At 42.8% G+C, this 14,644-nt stretch overlaps 1 protein-coding gene across 1 annotated transcript in view; it reads right to left on the bottom strand.

The window, feature by feature from the left end:
- LOC124789122 (cGMP-specific 3',5'-cyclic phosphodiesterase) overlaps nt 1-14,644 on the bottom strand; it is a gene marked incomplete at its 3' end in the record, with an annotated part of 552,400 nt that overhangs the window by 503,240 nt on the left and 34,516 nt on the right. The window lies entirely within an intron of this gene.

Below are 14,644 nucleotides of genomic sequence, written 5' to 3'. Positions count from 1 at the left end.
TGCAACTTAACTTATTTTTCCCGGGTAGAACATTTGATGCCACTTACAGAGAACACATGAGAGCCTGGAAGTATGGTACAAACCACTGCTTATTTGCAGAACACCTAAGAGAACGTAACCACAAACCAACCACTAGAGAAGAACACATGAAATAATTGGAATTAACAATAAAAACACCTCCTAACCCTGCAAGAAAATTACCACATACAGAAAACCAAAGTGGAAAGGAAAACCCTGTCGAGTGGTCAAGTACACATGCCTAACAATTCATTGCTTACACTAACAGTTAAAATAATAGAATAACACTCCAAAAGAGAATAATAATAATAATAATATACCCAACACCAAATCACTCACTTCTTCATGGACCCCTCCACAGAACATTTAAACCAAAACTCAAATCAACTGATTACCAGACCTATCAAGTACTCTCTAACAGCTATTACATTCATATTCAAGACTATACAACTGAAATCACGAACAGTCCCCGCCGCACGCACATACATACACACACATACACACAAACTCCGACTGACACACACTGTCCTTTCTCGCTATTTCGACTGCCTCGTGTTTCGGGGATGCCGCCATTAGGCGCAACAGCGACGCTGACGTCACGCCTTGTGACGTGACGCTCCTGCTTTCTGTGCGCGGCTGGGAGACCTCTGACAACATGCTCCTGCACTTTCATTTCCACGGAGTAGTTACTACGTTATGTTACTCTCTCACGTTCCTAAGTTTTGCAGTGTAGTGTGCAATACTTTGCCCAAGGAAATCATTTAGTAAAATACCACCAATAGGAATTTTCTGTGACTTATCCAAAGCATCTGATTCTGTGAACCATGACATTATCTTACAGAAATTACAATTTTATGGTATATGTGTAACAACATATGAGTAGTTTAAGTCATGCTTGCAACAGGAAACAAGAAGTCTCTTTATATGGTTTAAGTTTCCCACTTCATCTAACTGGGGTGAAATTACATTAGGTGTTCCACAGTGTTTCATCATTCGTCACCTTCTGTTCTTGGAGGAGGAGGAGAGTAGTGTTTAACGCCCCGTCGACAACGAGGTCATTAGAGACGGAGCAAAAGCTCGAAATAGGGAAGGAAATCGGCCGTGCCCTTTCGAAGGAACCATCCCGGCATTTGCCTGAAGCGATTTAGGGGAATCACGAAAAACCTAAATCAGGATGGCCGGACGCGGGTTTGAACCGCCGCCCTCCTGAATGAGAGTCCAGTGTGCTAACCACTGCACCACCTCGCTCGGTTTTCTGTTCTTGATATACCGGGAGATCAAAAAGTCAGTATAAATTTAAAAATTTAATAAACCACGGAAAAATGTAGACAGAGAGGTAAAAATTGACGCACATGCTTGGAATGACATGGGGTTTTATTAGAATCAAAAAAGTTCACAAAATGTCCGACAGATGGCACTGGACAGCAAAACGTCAGTGACTGCTACCGTGACAGGTGAGAAGTACGTCGATATGTTACAGAATCGCATCATCCCCAGCCTGGCTGATAAACACCTGCTGGAACGTACGACGTTTATGCAGGATGGCGCTCCATCCCATATTGCTAGACGCGTGAAAGATCTCTTGCGCGCTTTGTTTGGTGATGATCGTGTGCTCAGCCGCCACTTTCGTCATGATTGGCCTCCCAGGTCCCCAGACCTCAGTCCGTGCGATTATTGGCTTTGGGGTTACCTGAAGTCGCAAGTGTATCTTGATCGACCGACATATCTAGGGATGCTGAAAGTCATCATCCGACGCCAATTCCTCACTACAACTCCGGACATGCTTTACAGTGCTGTTCACAACATTATTCCTCGACTACAGCTATTGTTGAGGAATGATGGTGGACATATTGAGCATTTCCTGTAAAGAACATCATCTTTGCTTTGTATTACTTTGTTATGCTAATTAGTGCTATTCTGAACTGATGAAGCGCCATCTGTTGGACATTTTTTGAACTTTTCTATTTGTTTGGTTCTAATAAAACACCATGTCGTTTCAAGCATTTGTGTCAATTTGTACCTCTCTATCTACATTATTCCGGGATTTATTCAGTTGTCAAATTTATGCTGACTTTTGGATCAGCCTGTATGTGAATGACCTCCCTTCTTATATGAAACAAGAAGCTAAACTTACACTGTTTGTTGATGATACAAGCATCATTATTATCATTTTTGAAATGTGTGTGAAATCTTATGGGACTTAACTGCTAAGGTCATCAGTCCCTAAGCTTACACACTACTTAACCTAAATTATCCTAAGGACAAACACACACACTCATGGCCGAGGGAGGACTCAAATCTCCGCCGGGAACAGTCGCACAGTCCATGACTACAGCGCCCTAGACCGCTCGGCTAACCTCGCGCGGCTCAAGCACCATTATTAATCCATTAAATAAACTCCAATAGGCAAGGTACAAATAATGTCTTTGGAAAAGTCATTGATTGGTTTTCTACGAATTGGCTTATTCTGAACTTTGCTAAAACACAGTACATCCAATTTTCTACTGCAAGGGGTACAGTTCCTTCAATAAATATAACACATCTACAGAAGTCAGTAGCCAGGGTAGAGCACACTAAGTTTTTGGGTGTACGTATAGATGAGAATCTTAATTGTAAATTTCGTACTTCGGATCTCCAAAAGCGTCTAGGTTCAGCGACTCTATCTATCTGAATAACTGCCAATTTTGAGGTTATAGAAATCAACAAATTAACTTATTTTGCACACTTTCACTCTCTGATATCATACGGAATAATATTTTGAGGTAACTCAACACTTAGGCAAAAAGTATTCAGTGCTCAAAAGAAGGTGGTTAAAATAATGTGTGGAACTGATAGTCGCACAACATGTAGGCATCTGTTTAAAAGTCTAGGAATTCTTACTACTGTCTCACAGTACGTTTACTCAGTAATGAAATTTGTTCTCAACAACATGGGCCAGTTTAAATTAACAGCGACATTCATGATTATAATACCAGAAGAAAGAAAGACTTACACTATTCTCTACTTAACCTATATTTGGCACAGAAAGGGGTTAAAAATGCTGCTGTCAAACTTTTCGATGAATTACCAGATGAAATAAAATGTATGTAAGACAACAGTAATAGTTTCAATAACAAACTGAAATCATATCTCCGTGACAACTCCTTCTATACCACAGATGAATTCTTGAAGAGGAATAAATAAATCTATATGTATAATATACACATTTTGTGCCATTTACGGGAATGGGGTACGTAATAAAAATTATAAGCTTAAAAAAACTTGATTCATGTGTGCATTTCTTATGCACTTGACACGTTCCACATCATAACGGTTACCGTGAGCTTGATCAATAGAACAAATAAGTAACTAACAGGACTATTAGATAAAGCTGAAATTCATTCGATTGTAATAGGTAGAGTTTTGCGACGATATGTTTTTGCACCAAGAGGAGTATATTACAACTTTCCGGTAGAAGCTCTGGAGGAGTGGATACATGCATGTACAATGTTCAGGCCAGAACAGAGTTATGGAGGTAGGCTCAGAAACTGGAGCTACAGTACACTGAGGCGACAAAGCTCATGGGATGGCGATATGCACACGTACAGATGGCTACAGTATCGCGTAAGTGTAGCTAGATATTTTTTTGCCCTGTAAGGGACAAATGTTCAATTGAAAAACATTACTTTTTCCACGAGAAAAATGAAAAAAATTGTGATTTATTTACCTTTTTTATATTAAAACGAAGAATTTGTAAGTTTTAACATTCTTCTGATTGATTTTCCATATTTAAAAAAATCTGTGCAGTTATAACCATACTTCAGCTTTTTATCGAATTTGGGGTACATTAATTTCGTACGTCAGTCAATTTTAATACCGTCTAAGAAAAAACCCTTTCCACAAATCAGCTGGAAATAGGAGTACTAAAGATGAACAATAAGACGCGAAATATGTTATGGATTTCATTCTTGAGAAACCTTTCCATAATTTCTCAACTGCGTCCTTATTTTTGTCATCAAAAGACTGTGCCATGTCCAGGCTTCTTTTAATTGTTTGTAATTCTTCGTGTAAGGAGTCTATCTTCGGTTGATCGATCCTTTAAAGTTCCACAGTTGTTTGAAAACGGCTGTAATTTATTAGTGATTTTAAGTTTTAGATGCAGCATCTTAGAAAACTTTTGTTTTCTGAGAAATCATATCATGCTAACAAATAGCCTACATAATTGGTGTAGAACTGTAGGTTTCCGGATGGATTCTCCTGCGTTAGTGCTTGATTCACCTAGTATTTCTCTTGTCTTAGTTTCGAAAAACTTCTCTTTTCTTCTTTGCTCAATCTTTTCGCGAAGCCCGTGCACTTCAGCATGCATCTCAACAACTGACAGACTGATTCAGTCTTCTTCGTTGTTGTGTTTACCGAAAACATTACATTGTGCAGAAACGACAAACACACCGTAGTTTTTTTCACTTCTTCTTCTTCTTCACATGTGATTATCTTTTCTAATAGTCGAGGACCCACATAGCGCAGTTCCAGAAAATGAGATTTTAGTGCAAGCCATATTTTTAATACTCTTTCGACAGCAGGACCAAGAGATAAAAATCTCGTGGGAACATACGTTATTATTTCTTCCCATTGCATCTCATTCGTTTCGAATTGCAGCTGCAAGTCCGCTGTTTGTTTCGCATACCTACTGAACCGACTACATATCTTCAGTATTAGACTTTCCATATTCACTAACAGTTCATCAGTACTGTATTGTCCGTCCCCGGTAGCTGAGTGGTCAGCGCGACAAAATATCAATCCTAAGGGCCTGGGTTCGATTCCGGGCTGGGTCGGAGATTTTCTCCTCTCAAGGACTGAGAATTGTGTTGTCCTGATCATCATCATTTCATCTCCATCGACGTGCAAGTCGCCGAAGTGGCATCAAATCGAAAGACCAGCACCCGGCGAAGTGTCTGCCCGACGGGAGGCCCTAGTCACACGATACTTTTTAGTACTGTATTTTGCACATTGTGGAGAGTATGAGCCTCGCAGCCAGTTAAAAGAAGTATATAAATGGAATAGTTTATGCCAAAGTTTACGGTAGTGTTGTCAGCGGCGAATGCCAACTCTTTGTTTAAAGACAATCCATTCTTAAACACTGCGTATAATAACAAATTCGAAACTTGGTATGCACATTCGACGTTATATTCTATAAATTCCAGTAGACCTGTTACAACCCCAGTATCATAATCACAGAATCGTAAGCAAATTGTAAACATTTTTCTATTTTTTTTAATTACTTACATCTGTCACTTTAGAAAAATATAGATTTTTTCCTTGGATGGTCTTTAAAATATTCTTAACACATTGTTTAGCCAATACTTCGAGCACGATAGCTTACGTTTCTGTTCTTCCGCAACTAAGACTTTAAGCGGTTTTTGAATCCATGCATATATATGGTAATGATTTGTGTAAACTCTCCATACTATTGTAACAGCGAGAGTGCTTTACCGTGTGATAAAGAGATGCGAATTCTCCTGCAGTAATCTTGTTCGTCTCCAAGGCAGATGGTTCAGGTTTCAATAAGTATTTGGACGAGGTATTTGCTATTCTAATGCTAACAACAATCATGTGAGATTTAATAAATGGTTCAAATGGCTCTGAACACTATGGGACTTAACATCTGAGGTTATCAGTCCCCTATAACTTAGAACTACTTAAACCTAACTAACCTAAGGACATCATACACATCCATGCCCAAGGTAGGATTCGAACCTGCGACCGTAGCGGTCACGCGGTTCCAGACTGAAGCGCCTAGAACTAATTTAGGTTAAGTAGTGTGTAAGCTTAGAGACTGATGACCTTAGCAGTTAAGTCCCATAAGATTTCACAGACATTTGAAAATTTTTTTGATTAAGAGTAGCACTGATAAGGTGCAAAATTAATCTGAAGAAGTGGGGCGTCAGTGACGATGAACTTTGTGAATGTGGGACAAGAAGGATTGAACAGTTGTTGGATTTTCGTAATGTGAGTGAACCCTGTGAGATGGAAGACTTGTTTACAGCGAATGACCGTGCATTTCTGAACGCTAAACATAAATTTCTCACAGCCCGTAATTCACTCCTTCATTGATATTAGGTTGTAGTTTTAGGTATATATTGTGTTTTTTGGGACCCGGATGAATCAATAAATAAGAGGCACCATGGTAGCTGAGGATACTTGAGCTTAATAGCAGACCACCAGCATCCCTTCGTGCTTGATGTCTTCCACGACAGCGTGGAATGTTCCAGTAGAATAACTGTCAGCGTCACAAGGCCACAATCGTGCTGCAGTGCTTTGAGGAGCGTGGTAGTGAACTCACTTCGTTGTTTAGACCACCAGATTCGCCTGATCTGAACCCTATGGCGGGCGCCAGCTCCGCGCTCACAAGCAACCTTCCCACGATTTATGGGAATTCCTGTGGCTGAACACCTTGTGCCAGATACCTCTGCAAACGTACTGGGGACTTGCCGAATCCCTGCCAAGCAGAATCACCGCTGAATTGCGTTCCAAAGGTGGATAAATAGGCTATCAGGCAGGTAGTCATAATGCTCGAACAGTCCACGGGTATACTGCCGGTTCATTGAGTCCAACAGGCACAATATTTCGGTGATCAGACATGTCGCCATCATCAGCGCGCCTGATGATGGCGACAGGTCTGATCGCCGAAATATTGTGCCCGTTGGACTCAATGAACCGGCAGTATACCCGTGGACTATTCAAGAAACAAATACGCCGGGAGAAACTGAAGAATCACAGGTAGTCATAATGTTTTCGTTCATTAGTGCATGTTTCATTATGAGGTACATATCTACAAGGACTGTCATTTAGTATATGGAGGTGTTGTCCTGTCTAAGAAAACGCTTGAGATTGCAGTTATGACTACATGTGAATGACTGTATCAGCATTCTTATTGACTATATGCACAGTTGGGGGAGCCGGCTGCACGCAGATATGAAGTTTCAGGAAAACAGCTATTGTCAGCTGGTAGCTCGGATAGTTATGTTAAAGGTATGCGGAATCCCATTTAGGAACAGGACAGGTTCACTCCCACGCCTGGCTGGCACAGCAGGTGATCGCGTCACAGCGGCAATGAGGCGCACTCGAGCACCACTCGCCGCTGCTGTCTGCCTAATTGATGAGGGTTTCCCCTGTGTGTGTGCGTGGGACCGCCGCTTAACGATTTGCGTGACCAGGGGGCAAAGCGACGCTGGAGGGGGGAGGGGGGACAGGCAGGTTGGGACGTACGTGGCTCTCCGCGATTCCGACTCTGCCCTCTCACCCTCAATTACCGCCACTGTCGCCCTGTACTCAATTATCCCCCACGGCACAAACACTTGTTGTTATTTTTGTTGTGATCTTCAGGCCGAAAACTGTTCTGTTACAGCTATTCACACAAGTTCACTTGTGCAAGCTTCTTCATCACTGCATAACTACTGCGGCTGAATCTACTTACTCTGCTCAATTCATGGTCTCCCTCTACAGTTTTCACCTCTCACAGTTTCCTCAGGTAGCATATTAACTACGAGGGCAGTTCAATAAGTAATCCAACACATTTTTTTTTCTCGGCCAATTTTGGTTGAAAAAACCTGAAATTTCTTGTGGAATATTTTCAAACATTCCCGCTTCGTCTCGTATAGTTTCATTGACGCTGTACGGAGCTGTTAAATTGGCGTCTGTAACGGATGTGCGTTGCAAACAACGGGCAGTGATCGAGTTTCTTTTGGCGGAAAACCAGGGCATCTCAGATATTCATAGGCGCTTGCAGAATGTCTACGGTGATCTGGCAGTGGACAAAAGCACGGTGAGACGTTGGGCAAAGCGTGTGTCATCATCGCCGCAAGGTCAAGCAAGACTGTCTGATCTCCCGCGTGCGGACCGGCCGTGCACAGCTGTGACTCCTGCAATGGCGGAGCGTGCGAACACACTCGTTCTAGATGATCGGCGGATCACCATCAAACAACTCAGTGCTCAACTTGACATCTCTGTTGGTAGTGCTGTCACAATTGTTCACCAGTTGGGATATTCAAAGGTTTGTTCCCGCTGGGTCCCTCGTTGTCTAACCGAACACCATAAAGAGCAAAGGAGAACCATCTGTGCGGAATTGCTTGCTCGTCATGTGGCTGAGGGTGACAATTTCTTGTCAAAGATTGTTACAGGCGATGAAACATGGGTTCATCACTTCGAACCTATAACAAAATGGCAATCAATGGAGTGGCGCCACACCCACTCCCCTACCAAGAAAAAGTTTAAAGCCATACCCTCAGCCGGTAAAGTCATGGTTACAGTCTTCTGGGACGCTGAAGGGGTTATTCTATTCGATGTCCTTCCCCATGGTCAAACGATCAACTCTGAAGTGTATTGTGCTACTCTTCAGAAATTTAAGAAACGACTTCAGCGTGTTCGTAGGCACAAAAATCAGAACGAACTTCTCCTTCTTCATGACAACGCAAGACCTCACACAAGTCTTCGCACCCGAGAGGAGCTCACAAAACTTCAGTGGACTGTTCTTCCTGATGCACCCTACAGCCCCGATCTCGCACCGTCGGATTTCCACATGTTTGGCCCAATGAAGGACGCAATCCGTGGGACGCACTACGCGGATGATGAAGAAGTTATTGATGCAGTACGACGTTGGCTCCGACATCGACCAGTGGAATGGTACCGTGCAGGCATACAGGCCTTCATTTCAAGGTGGCGTAAGGCCGTAGCATAGAATGGAGATTACGTTGAAAAATAGTGTTGTGTAGCTAAAAGATTGGGGAATAACCTGGTGTATTTCAATGCTGAATAAAACAACCCCTGTTTCAGAAAAAAAAATGTGTTGCATTACTTATTGAACTGCCCTCGTACTTCTCTATGCTTCAAGACCTATCCTACTACCCCATCCCTTCTCTTGCCCAAGTTCCGCCATTAAACTCATTTGTCTACAATCGATTCCAATACTGTTTCATTAGTTACTCCGTTAATCCACTTAGTTCTTCTGCAGCACCACAATTCAAATGCCTTTATTGCTCTCTTGTCGCTAGTGCTTGTCTTCCTATTTCAGTTCTATATAAATCTTCACTTGAAGTGAATAAGTTCAGAAAGTACTTTCTGACATATTTATATTATAACTTAACATACTACTCCTTCTCACAAAGATGGTTCTTGGAGTTCTAGGTCTGCATTTTATACCTTCAGTACTTCAACTTTGGTCACTGATTTTGCTGCGCCGGTATCAGAACTTGGCATATACTCAATTACCTTCGCACAATTTTTACTTATGTTCTTCTCACAAACTGTTTGCAGACCATTATCGAGTCTTTTCAATAAATCTAAAAATGTTTAAATGTGTGTGAATTCCTAAGCGACTAAACTGCTGAGGTCATCGGTCCCTAGGCTTACACACTACTTAAACTAACTAATGCTAAGAACAACATACACACCCATGCACGAGGGAGGAATCGAACCTCCGGTGGGAGGGCCAACGCATCCTGTGACAAGATGCCTCAGACCGCGCGGCTACTCCGTGCGGCTCAATAAATCTGACAACTGCTTTAACACCTTCGAAAAATTGCAAGTTACTGGAAAATTTCGTGCACTTGTATACTACTTGAATTTTGTATATGGTGAATACTTTGTATACAGGTAGATACGCACATCACCAACTGATGATGAGAAGTTAGAGAGAATACATGACGAAATGTAGCAGTTGATAGCGAAGGAAAATTTGGGGATTCTACCTAATCAGAAGACTAGTATTGGTCACGAAGTGCAACTCAAAATTACTGGAGAACATTGACAGGGAGGAAGCAGTGTCCGAGAATAGGGACTTATAAACTTCTGCCATAAGTTACATTTGGCTTTAGTGAATAAATCGGAAAACAGCAGGAAACACGTAGATATCAACGGGCTACATCATGATTTTTTAAACAAAAGTAAAAATAAAAGTAGGGGATAAGCTATTTGACCGCAGAATATAGGTTGCTGCTGATATAACCTACGGATGCACACATATCAAGAAAAGTTTTGCATCACCCCGGTTCCCAGAACTCCTCAAGATAGACGTTGACTGTGGATATTGTATCACAGACACAGTTCCTCTGACTGTTCAGAGATGTCACTAAACCCGCCCAAAGATGTAAAAAACCACGCGTGAGCAGCGCCTATTAGACGAAGAGTGTCAGACGGCCGATCAATTCCAGTCATTCCACCAGGAAGAAGGTACACGGCTCGTGTTTTGTGTTGTTCAGCCATGCCTAGACGATCAATACGGCGGTTCGATCGCGTCCGTATTGTTACTTTGTGCCAGGAAGGGCTCCCGACAAGGGAAGTGTCCAGGCGTCTCGGAGTGAATCAAAGCGATGTTGTCTGGATATGGAGGAGATACAGAGGGACAGGAACTGTAGATGACTTGCCTTGCTCAGGCCGTCCAAGGGCTATCACTGCAGTGGATGTCCGCTACCTACGGCTTATGGCTCGGAGGAACCCTGATAGAAACGCCACCATGTTGAATAATGCTTTTCGTGCAGCCACAGGGCGTCGTGTTACGACTCAAACCGTGCACATTAGGCTGCATGATGCTTAACTTCACTCCCAAAGTCCATGGCGAGGTCCATCTTTGCAACCATGACACCATGCTGCGCCGTTCAGATGGGCCCAACAACATGCCGAATGAACCGGTCAGGACTGGAATCACGTTCTCTTCACCGATGAGTGTCGCATGTACCTTCAACTACACAATCATTGGAGACGTGTCTGGAGGCAACCCGACCAGGCTGAACGCCTTTAGACACAGTGTCCAGCGAGTGCAGTAAGGTGGAGGTTCCCTGCTGTTTTGCGGTGGCATTATGTGTGGCCGAAGTAGGCAACTGGTGGTCATGAAAGGCACCGTAACGGCTGTACGATACGTGAATGCCATCCCCCAACCGATGGTGCAACCATATCGGCAGCATATTGGCGAGGCATTCGTCTTCACGTGCGACAATTCGCACCCCCTTGTGAATGACTTCCTACAGGATAACGATATCGATCGACTAGAGGGACCAGTATGTTATCTAGGCACGGACCCTATCGAACATGCCTTGGATAGATTGAAAAGAACTGTTTATGGACGACGTGACCCACCAACCACTCTGAGGCATCTACGCCGAATGTTGAGGAGTGGTACAATCTGAATGAGCAGTGCCTTGATGAATTGTGGATAGTATGCCACGACGAATATGGGTATGCATCAATGCAAGAGAACGTGCTACTAGGTATTAGAGGCATCGGTGTGTACAGCAATCTGGACTACCATCACTGATGGTCTCACTCTATAGTTGTACAACATACAATGTGTGGTTTTCAAGAGCCACAAAAAGGACAGAAACAGTCCTTATGTTGATCCCTATTCCAATTTTCTGTATAGGTTCCGGAACACTCGGAACCGAGGTGATGCAAAACTTTTTTTGATGTATGTATAATAAAGATAGAATTTTCACAGGCAGTGTCTCAAAACTGGTAAATATTTAAATAAAATAGTATTTGTGTGCCATTGTGAGCTCCTCATAAAACAAATTTTCATTTTGTGCCAATTCCAATCCAAACGATGCGCATCACGAAACATAACGCTGTTGGGTATCGGAGCGGTCGGCGGAGGATCTACAAGAGTGTATTTTCAGTTGTTGCGTTTAATAAGGTTGGTTAAAATCGTAGTCGAGTATATAAATTATAAAATACTATTCAAATTACGTAGTGGGCAGCTGTTTCTATCAGTATATGTGGGAAACTTTGTTAACAACATGTGGTGTATTTGAAAACACGACAGGTACCGTGATCAGACTGATCCTCATTAAACTGCGGACTAGCACTTTCTTGAGGTGTCGCTTTAAATTTCCATAATTTTTTGTTGTCCTCACATCGTCATTTCGATCTGAAATTGTAGAAAATTCGTAACTGTATAGGCAGCACCTCCTTGTGGTACACAAATACAGCTTTATTCAAATATTTACAATTTTGAGGTAGCATCTGTAAAATTTTTATGAAAGACTAGATTTTCAGCTCGCCTGGTTTGGTTTCTTTTCTGCTTCTGTAGCGTAGCTCAGTCGGGAGGCTCCTTCTCGAGTCGTTCTCATCAGCTTGAGGACCACCAATGTGGTGTGTCTTCAGTGGTCAGCCGTGACACACGACGGGTGGGGGCGGCGGCGGCGGCGGGAGGAATTGGCCGCCACGAGATAAACGAGTGAAGGTAGGCGGAGGAGGAGGGTAGGGGGTGGGGAAGAAGGAGCGGTACTTACTCTCAGGGGGTAGGGGGGGGGGCTGGCAGGGCAGCAGGGGGAGTACCGTGTTCCGTGACAAATGACGGCCGTTCACTGTTCGGAAGGGGACAGAGAACTGCGTGCAGAGTTCCTGAGGTCCGAGGTGTGACGGAGGGTAGGGGTGGTTGAGGGTGAGGGGGAGCTGGAGGTAGCAGTCCACGCTCAGGTCGCCGGCGTTGCCTTTCTCCAGCAGGGGTGTTTTGGGTGGGGGATGGTGGGGAGGGACTGGATTAAAGGGTGCGGCAGACCACCTTCCAGTATTAGTCTTGTTCTTCTTCAGGTCCACTTTGCTTCCACAGCGAGTAGAAAAAGAAGTCATAGAATGTGAGATGTTCTACGACCACCATTTATTTTCTGATGTCAAACCAAATAGCTCAAAGACAAATACGCAACGGCTAACTGCATCGTACAGCCATTAGGCAAATGATTAGAACTGACAATGGACGTGAAGACTACGTCTACATCTACGTGATTAATCTGCTATTCACAATAAACTGCCTGGCAGAGGGTTCAATGAACCGCCCTCAAACTGTCTCTCTACCGTTCCACTCTCGAACGGCACACGGGAAAAACGACCACTTAAATTTTTCTGTGCGAGCTCTGATTTCTCTTATTTTAATCTGATGATCATTTCTCCCTATGTAAGTGGGTGCCAAAATAATGTGATCGCAATCGGAGGAGGAAACTAGTGACTGAAATTTCATGAGCAGATCCTGTCGAAACGAAAAACGCCTGTATTTTAATGATAGCCACTTCAATTCACGTATTACGTATGTGGCACTATCTACCCTATTTCGCGATAACACAAACGAGCTGTCCCTCTTTGAAGTTTTTCGATGTCATCCGTCAGTCCCACCTGATGCGGATCCCACACGCACAACAGTACTCCAGGATAGGGCGGACAAGCGTGGTGTAACCAGTCTCTTTAGTAGACCTGTTGCCCCTTCTAAGTGTTCTGCCAATGAATCGCAGTCTTTGGTTTGCTCTACCCACAAATTATCTATGTGATCGTTCCAATGTAGGTAATTTATATCTGTAATCCCTAAGTATTTAGTTGAATTTACAGCCTTCAGATTTGTGTGACTTATCGCGGAATCGAAATTTAACGGATTTCTTTTAGTACTCATGTGAATAACTTCTTTTCTTTATTCAGGGTCAGTTGCCACTTTTCGCACCATACACATTTCTTATCTAAATCATTTTGGAATTCGTTTTGACCATCTGATGACTTTACAAGTCAGTAAATGACATCATCATCTGCGAACAATCTAAGAGGTTTACTCAGATTGTCTCCTATGTCGTTAATATGTATCAGGAACAATAGGGGGCCTATAACACTTCCTTGGGGAACACCGGATACTGCTTCTGTTTTACTCGATGAGTTTCCGTCTATTACTACAAACTGTCCCCGTTCTGATAGGAAATCATGAATCCAGTCGCACAACTGAGTCGATATTCCATAAGCACGCAGTTTAGTTAGAAGACGCTTGAGAGGAACGGTGTCGAAAGCCTTCTGGAAAGTTAAAAATGTTGAGTCAATTTGTCATCCCCTGTTGATAGTACTAATTCTTCATGAGTATAAAGAGCTAGTTGTGTTCCACAAGAACGATATTTCCTGAATCCGTGCTGACTGTGTGGCAATAAATCGTTTTCTGCGAGGTAATTCATAATGCTCGAATACAGTATATGTTCCGAAACCCTATTGCAAATCGACGCTAGTGATGTGGCCCTGTTATTCAGTGGATTACTTCTATTTCCCATTTTGGGTATTGGTGTGACTTGAGCACGTAGTTATGCTCAACGTGTATCCGGGACCTCTCAAGTTTGTGTCGTACCCCAAGGCATAATTTTCTTCCGAACTTAATTATCATTACCTACTTTGTATTTAAGGTCAGTGTTTGAGACCAAATAATGGGCATTTACTTGAGTGTCGCACGTTTCATTTATTTCTCATGAGAAGCGTCATCAGAGAGACAAAATAAATATTTTCGTTTCCTACTGTACATAAATTACAAAATTACGTGGACCGAAAAGTTTCGTACAGCTTGCATAGAAAAGGTCTCGAGTTCTAGAAGCCGGGTATGAAACGTGTGTCGTAGTTGAGATGGGAGTGAGGCGGCATTGTAATCTATCCAGCGTGTTAGTCAGTCTGTACATGGAGTGAAGGAAAGAAATAAAAAAAATTGGGAAATGAATTACAACGCACGGAGAAGATATTAAAACTTTGAATTTTTCCGTTGAAATTGTAATTGTATCAGATACAGTAAACGGCTTGTAAGATCACATGGACCGAATGGGTAGCGCCTTGTTGTTGTGTTGTTGTGGTCTTCAGTCCTGAGACTGGTTTG

Source organism: Schistocerca piceifrons, chromosome 3, assembly GCF_021461385.2.
Source record: "Schistocerca piceifrons isolate TAMUIC-IGC-003096 chromosome 3, iqSchPice1.1, whole genome shotgun sequence".
NCBI classification, from domain to species: domain Eukaryota; kingdom Metazoa; phylum Arthropoda; class Insecta; order Orthoptera; family Acrididae; genus Schistocerca; species Schistocerca piceifrons.
This window is presented reverse-complemented; position numbering and strand designations above follow the sequence as displayed.